The sequence below is a fragment of the Babylonia areolata genome, chromosome 24, assembly GCF_041734735.1.
Source record: "Babylonia areolata isolate BAREFJ2019XMU chromosome 24, ASM4173473v1, whole genome shotgun sequence".
Classification (NCBI taxonomy): domain Eukaryota; kingdom Metazoa; phylum Mollusca; class Gastropoda; order Neogastropoda; family Buccinidae; genus Babylonia; species Babylonia areolata.
Window position 1 is genome coordinate 7,306,149 of NC_134899.1, and position 7,500 is coordinate 7,313,648.

Sequence of the window (7,500 nt, forward strand, 5' to 3'; positions counted from 1 at the left end):
TGTTGTAATTTGTTGTTGTTGTTGTGGTGGTGGTGGTGGTGGTGGTAGCGGTGTTATTGTTGTTGTAAATTGTTGTTGTTGTTGTGGTAGTGGTGGTAGCGGTGTTGTTGGTGTTGTAAATTGTTGTTGTGGTGGTGGTGGTGGTGATAGCCATGTTGTTGTTGTTGTAAATTGTTGTTGTGGTGGTGGTGGTGGTGGAAGCAGTGTTGTTGTTGTTGTGGTGGTGGTGGTGGTGGTGGTGGTAGCCGTGTTATTGTTGTTGTGGTGGTGGTGGTAGCGGTGTTGTTGTTGTTGTAAATTATCATTTTCTCAAACAAAGACAAAGGAAAAGTGGCAATTCAAATGTGATGAGGAACAAACAACAAAGCTCCCCCCCTCCCCCCCGGCCCTCTTCTGAGTGAAACAGAACGCCAGAATTCAGAGTGCCATCACAACACGTAATTACTGCAAAGAAAACAAAGAACTAATGAAGAGATGAAGGTCGTTGTAGAAGAAAACAGCAAGGAAGAGGATGGTATCAGATATACAGATGGTTCAGGCACCAAAGGTCAGTCCCGTTCGTTATTCACTGCAAAACATCCAGGGCAGAGAATGCCGCCTACAGTCACAACCTCCAGCCTGACAATGGCTCGCTCATTTCCCTTCACACCTGCAAGTTGTGACGCCATCCATGCAGTGGCTGTCATACCCACGCGTGCTTGGAAATCAGCGACACAATTCTGACTGACTCTGTGAACCTCCTACACAAAAATTACACCAAGGTGTCGTGAGGCAATGTGCAACATTCAGAATCATAAGCTTACGTGGATGGACTGCTCTGGACATGCAGGTGTGAAGGGAAATGAGCGAGCCGACAGGCTTGCTTGCTGCACAACAGTAACCAAAGGTCTACATCTGGGAAAATCTGAAATCCTCAGAAAAGTGAAACAGTACCACAAAAACCATGCTTACCTACAAGGCAATCACACCACTGACAATATCAAAGAAAGAACGATATAATAGAGAGACAGAGAGACGGGGTGGGTAGAAGCGGCCGAAAGTCGAACCTGAAATGTAGAGCAAGATCCCTCGCTAATCAAACGAATTTTGTTATCATTTCCGGGAGGTCAAGGACATGCAGACCACTCCGCCCTCTGCTCACTTCGGACACTCCACTGAGTTCAAAAGTCTCTCCAGATCATGAGTCGTTTCGTATTCCTGTGTCTTGGGTCATAGATTAATCTGATCTTAAACCATGTTGAAACACGTTTTCTTAAGAAAGAGAGAGAGAGAGAGAGAGAAAGATAGGGACAGAGACAGACAGACAGACAGAGACAGAGAGACAGAGAGAGAATGTTTTCACGGGATATCAAACACACTGTTGTCGCTTTTTTGTCTTGTCTTTTGTTGACGAAGAATCTGCTATAATAAAACATATCCCTTTTAATATAAAGAAGAAGAAAACGAAGAAGAAACCAAAGAAGCAGAAGAAGAAGCAGAAGAAGAAGAAAAGGAAACCATTCAAAGGAACGTGTTACCGGTCAGACGCTATCAAAATCCAGCTCTGACTTGTCATTGCCCTTTGGTCAATACCTGGACATCGTGTCTCGACAATATTCCCACAACTCTGTGTGTGTGTGTGTGTGTGTGTGTGTGTGTGTGTGTGTGTGTGTGTGTGTGTGTGTGTGTGTGTGTGTGTTTGAGCGTGTGTGTGTGTGTGTGTGTGTGTGTGTGTCGTATTTAACTGAGCATGAGAGTCCATCTGATGATCTTTTATTGAATGTTGACATTTCAAACTTAGAATGTTACAAGCGATTATTTGTACTCTTGTATGCGGATGACACAATTTTACTTCCGGAGACGAAAGAAGGATTGCAACAGTCTCTCAGTGGTTTTCACGAATATTGTTTAAAATGGAAACTAGTGGTTAATGTAAAGAAAACTGAAGTGATGACATTTAATTCTACAAAAACGCTAAAGCCTGTTTTTATGTTTGGTGATGCATGTTTGGATGTTGTCGACTCTTTTTAATATCTTGGTATCAAATTTAGTAGAAACGGCACTTTTTACAAAGCTTAAAAAAAAAAAAAAAAGATTTATGAACAGGCTCAAAAAGCTATGTTTTCGTTACTTCAGTCAGCCAGAAATCAAGATTTACCTTTACATATCGTTCTGGGCATGTACCAGTCCATGATTGTTCCCATTTTGTTGTATGGTGCAGTAAATATGAGGTTATGAAAATGCAGATATACTTGAAAATTTATAATTGAAATTTTTTAAACGCTTGTTCAGACTGATTAGTAATACTATGACCCAAATTATCTATGGAGAAACTGGTATTTATCCATTTAGTGTAAATGAGATTGGTTCGATTTTAAACTAGCTTTGTGATATCAAACACAGAAAAATATTCTGGGAGAATATATTTTATATTACTTGACTTATATCGAAATGGTGTTTATTCTTCAAAATGGATGTGTAAAATCAGACAAATTTTAATAGATACAGGGTAATACTGTGTTTTGGATGCTCAATCCTTCTCAGAGAGGGAATATTTCTGCAAGAATGTCCACATTGCTTTGAGAGATAGTTTTCAAAATCTAAGTCAAATGCCTGATAATTACGTTATTAGCTTTTTCAAATTTCGAAGTCATAACCATAAGCTGGAAACAGAAACAGAGAGACACAAATGCATACCACGAGAGTTACGGCTCTGTAAGGTTTGTAACATGTCTATGATTGAGTTCCATTTTATAATGGAACATGTCTCAATTATGATCAGTTGCAAAATAGAAATGTTCTTAGAAAGATATTTGTCTCCAAAACCGGTTTTAAAATTTTGTAATATGCTCAAAGGAGGCAAAAAATTCATTTTAGCTGTAAGTAAGATGATTAAATTTGCAAATATTACCTAGCTACACTTTTGGAGTTAAAAGACATTTGTGTTTTCTCAACTTTTATGTGACATTATTGTATATTTGGAAATGTTTGTTCTGGGCTTGAAAACATTATTTTGTAGTAATCCTCCACACTCAAATAGGAGTGAAAGGATAATTAAAACTTGAAACTTGAAACGCGCGCGCGTTTCGGTGTGTGTGTATGTGTGTGTGTGTGTGTTTGTGTGTGTGTGTGTGTTTGAGCGTGTGTGTGTGTGTTTGTGTGTGTGTGTGTGTGTGTGTGTGTGTTTGAGCGTGTGTGTGTGTGTGTGTTTGTGTGTGTGTGTGTGTGTGTTTGAGCGTGTGTGTGTGTGTGTGTGTGTGTGTGTGTGTGTGTGTGTGTTTGAGCGTGTGTGTATGTGTGTGTGTATGTGTGTGTTTGAGCGTGTGTGTGTGTGTGTGTTTGTGTGTGTGTGTGTGTTTGAGCGTGTGTGTGTGTGTGTGTGTTTGAGCGTGTGTGTGTGTGTTTGAGCGTGTGTGTGTGTGTGTGTGTGTTTGAGCGTGTGTGCGTGTGTGTTTGTTTGTGTGTGTGTGTGTGTGTGTGTGTTTGCGTGTATGTGTGTGTGTGTGTTTGAGCGTGTGTGTGTGTATGTGTGTGTATGTGTTTGTGCGTGTGTGTGTGTGTGTGTGTGTTTGTGCGTGTGTAGGCCCCAATGAAAACCTTCCAAAATAAACAACGAGCAAGTAGGTATACTATTTTGTAGTTGCATAAACACACACAGAGACACACACAGACACAGACACACACACAGACACACACACACACACACACACACAAATCACAGGCGCGTAAGACATAGCTTAAAGGTTGATGTGCGTCCCTCATTCGTCTCTTGGCCCTCCTTCCTTCCTCCGTCCCCAGTTCTGTCTCAAAACAAATATTGACAGGGGGTACCTCCCTCCCCCGTCTGCCCACCCCACTTCTTTCTTCCCACCCGAACGCATACAGCTGCCAACCTATCGTCCTCCCTACTCCCAATACCTTCCAGGCAAATAAAGAATTTCGCAACAAGTAAGTCCGTAAAGTCCCTGTGGGAAAAAAAGAAGAAGAAGAAAAAAAGGGGGTGGGGGGTGGGGGTGGGGTATGTATCCCGCGTTCAATGGAGGAAATTCAAATGCAGAGCAGAGGCCATACTTAGCTATGTTGATGTTTGGTGCAACCGGATAACTTGTGTGAGTCCATTCGCTAGCTGAAGCCACTTAATTGTCAAGGCATGATAGTTCTTCCAATCATTGTATTGAGCATTGACTCGTGGTTCTCTCAATTTGGCAATATTTGATACGGAAGCTACTTATACTATCATCTTGCTTATTATTCATGTATTATTTCATATGCTGATGTTAGTTCTGCTATAGAGGTAGAGCTGAATTTAACGACCTTCGGCGTGACGCCCAAGGTCAACAGCTGCTACAGTGTTAAATGTTCCTTTCTTATACTGTCAGTTCTACCAGATTCACACTTAGAGTATGCTTAGTCCTCTATAATCAATGTGTGTGTAGTATTCTGTTGTGGTGATTACAAGATATTGGATAATATCACTTATTAGTAAAAACCATCTGGTAAGTATCACAGACTGTAAATTGTAATTCAGCTATCATGCTTTCTCATATACGGCTTACTCTGCTATAGTGCTACATGATAACTGATGCATTTGAGTTACTTTGACACAGTGTGAGCATCATAGATATCTATACTGTCAGCGTACTTTCACTGAATCAGAATTAAGCCACTTTAACTACACTCTTCAAATGAGAATTAGAAGTGCCATTTGATGTCAGCGTTTGGTCTTCACACATATATGTATCATTTATATTGTATATATATATATATATATATGTGTGTGTGTGTGTGTGTGTGTGTGTGTGTGTGTGTGTGTGTGTGTGTGTGTGTGTGTGCATGTGTGCGCGTGTGCGCGCGCGTGCGTGTTTAGTTGTTTTGTTCCCCACCCCACCTCCACACAGAACCTGGACAGAAGGTTCTCGGGGACCGAGCAGCGTGTTGGTTTCGGGCGAGGGTCAGGTCGTCTGTCCGCTCCCCCCTTTTTAATAACATATGTGGTGTGGCTGCAGGGATTAGGTTGGACTCCTTGACCTCTGCACCTCCTTGTACCTGAGCTGAACCGAACCTGTACACCCTCGACGAGTACAATCTATACACGAAGCAAAGTACTCACCAAAGTTTTATAACCCACACATCATTATAATTATATTCAAATAATGTTTCTTAATTCTTTCTGTTTTTACATTGAGAATACTAGTTATTACCTGCAGTGTGTGGATGTATGTATGAAACGATGTATGTGATATTTTTTTACATTTGTATCTTCGTAATATTTGTTGTTACAGTTATGGTCCCCATGTTGTTTACTTGTCTATGTTGTGATAATGCACCTGACCAAATTTCTCCAGTTGGAGATAATAAAGTTATTCTTATCTTATCTTATCTGATGCTCAGATTTGATTAGTTCTTCTACCATGGTTGTGCCTGCTTTTATCTATGCTTTACATAGCGGTAGCATTATGGTTATGATTATGATTCTGGTTCACATGCACAACATTATACACACCATACCACGTACCACATCGCATGACAGAGAGAGAACGAGAGAGAGAGAGAGAGAGAGAGAGAGAGAGAGAGAGAGTGGTGAGGGGAAGAGAGCATTTACGAATGCAACGCATCTGTGATTGTAATTGCACTGCGCACACACACACACACACACACACACACACACACACACAGAGAGAGAGAGAGAGAGGGAGAGAGAGAGAGAGAGAGAAATGGTTGACTGATATAAGCATCTGCCCATACCTCAAGACTCAACACAATATGAATCTGACCACTGATGATGAAACCAAAAACTTCGGTGGGAAATGCAATAATGAGGAATAAATGACCAAAACTTACAGAAAATATTCTACGAGAGAGGGAGAGCACAGAGAGAGAGACAGACAGAGACACAGACAGACAGTTAGACAGACAGAGAGAGAGAGAACTCAAAACGTTTTTATTCATGGATTAAGATTTTAGGCATGGCCTATTCTTCCAATCTGTCCTGGAGTCATGGACGGACAACGTATACAACAAATGCACAGTTGAAAATACATCGCCACACCTTTTTCCACGAACTAAAAAAAACCCACAAAAACACACATATGGGACGGCTTTAAAACACAGACACATAGACCTGTCAAAGACTTATGTTTCAAAGTTCATGTTTTCTTTGTCCGCGTGGAACGTTTTCGCGCGAGGAATTCTGATTCGCTTTGAATATGCTCAAGGAAAACTGTTCAGCACTGAATGTGCTCAATTCATCACTACAAGTCACACACACACACACACACACACACACACACACACACACACACACACACTTTCTTTTTTAAGCCGAATACCAAAACTCGACCCGGCCATTGAGGTTTGCAGATCGTAATTTCATTATTACAGTTCACAGAACGCCATGGTCATGAATACCAACATGGCGGACTACACCCTTCCTCAGGCCTGTGTTTTTCGCCATCGCTGACACAAGTCTGTAATTTCGGGGAGATATGCTATTTTTTGTTTGTTTGTTGTTGTTTTCGTTCGTTTAGATACAAAAACAAATCCTTTTTTTTGTTTTGTTTTTTTTGTTTTTCCTAACAGTCGTCAGACAAACTGTTTTTCCGGAGAATTTCTGAAAAGGTTGACTATCATTTTTCTTCTTTCTTCTTTTTTTCCCCCGTTTTAATGCCAATTCTTAGTTGTTCTTTTTCTAATTCTTCTTTTTATGTTTTTCTTCTTCTTTCTATTCTCACGAATTTTAAGTTCATCCTTTTTTGGGTCTCAGGTATGCATAAATAATAAACCAGGTGTTGGACACGTTCGATCATGTTCAGTGGAATGTTCCAAGGCGGATAGGAATGTAAAAGGCCGCAGGGATATTGCAAGAGGTTTTCACGTCTAATTGTAACACACACACACACACACACACACACACACACACACACACACACTACTGAAACATATGTATTGCATTGCCATGGAAAAGAAGCAACAAGAACTAGGTGAAATAAATGTGAAATATCATACACTGCCACGAAAAAGAAGCAACAACAATCAGGTGATTTATATATATACACATTATGTGTGTGTGTATATATATATATATATATATAAATATATATTTATTTATAGATCGATCGATCAATATATAGATAGGTATATATTGCCATGGAAAAGAGACAACAACAAAAAGGGGAATTAAAGGTGGAAAAACTCACCCGTCAATGCTATCCAATAGGAGCAACAGTGGTCGCGATGCGGCGCTCGATCAATGATGTGCTATGAGTCAGAAAAAAAATCGGGCTGTACTCCCTCCACACACCGGGGGTCTGTGTGGGCAATGCACCAATCAGAGAGCCCGCTTTTTTTTTGCTTTTTTTTCTTTTTTTTTTTTTGCTACCACCAGCACAATTAAAAGTGTGCTGCACGGATGTCTGCAAAGATCATACGCAAACATCAAGTCAGTCACCAACCGAAGCAAGTTCAGCCATGGGTAAGTACAGAAGACAATGATAATAAAGGTGAAAAAATGACAATGTCAAA

The 7,500-nt window shown here is 40.5% G+C and overlaps 1 protein-coding gene across 2 annotated transcripts in view; it reads right to left on the reverse strand.

Annotated features, from left to right (window-relative positions):
* LOC143298840 (putative methyltransferase-like protein 24) overlaps window positions 1-7,448 on the reverse strand; it is a 19,164-nt gene extending 11,716 nt beyond the window's left edge. The window contains exon 1 of one of the 2 annotated variants that reach the window (XM_076611841.1): window positions 7,176-7,448. The gene's annotated coding sequence lies outside the window, so the exon portion shown is untranslated. The remainder of the gene's footprint in view (window positions 1-7,175) is intronic. The other variant, XM_076611840.1, reaches the window with a different exon arrangement.
* Between the last annotated feature and the right edge of the window lie 52 nt (window positions 7,449-7,500).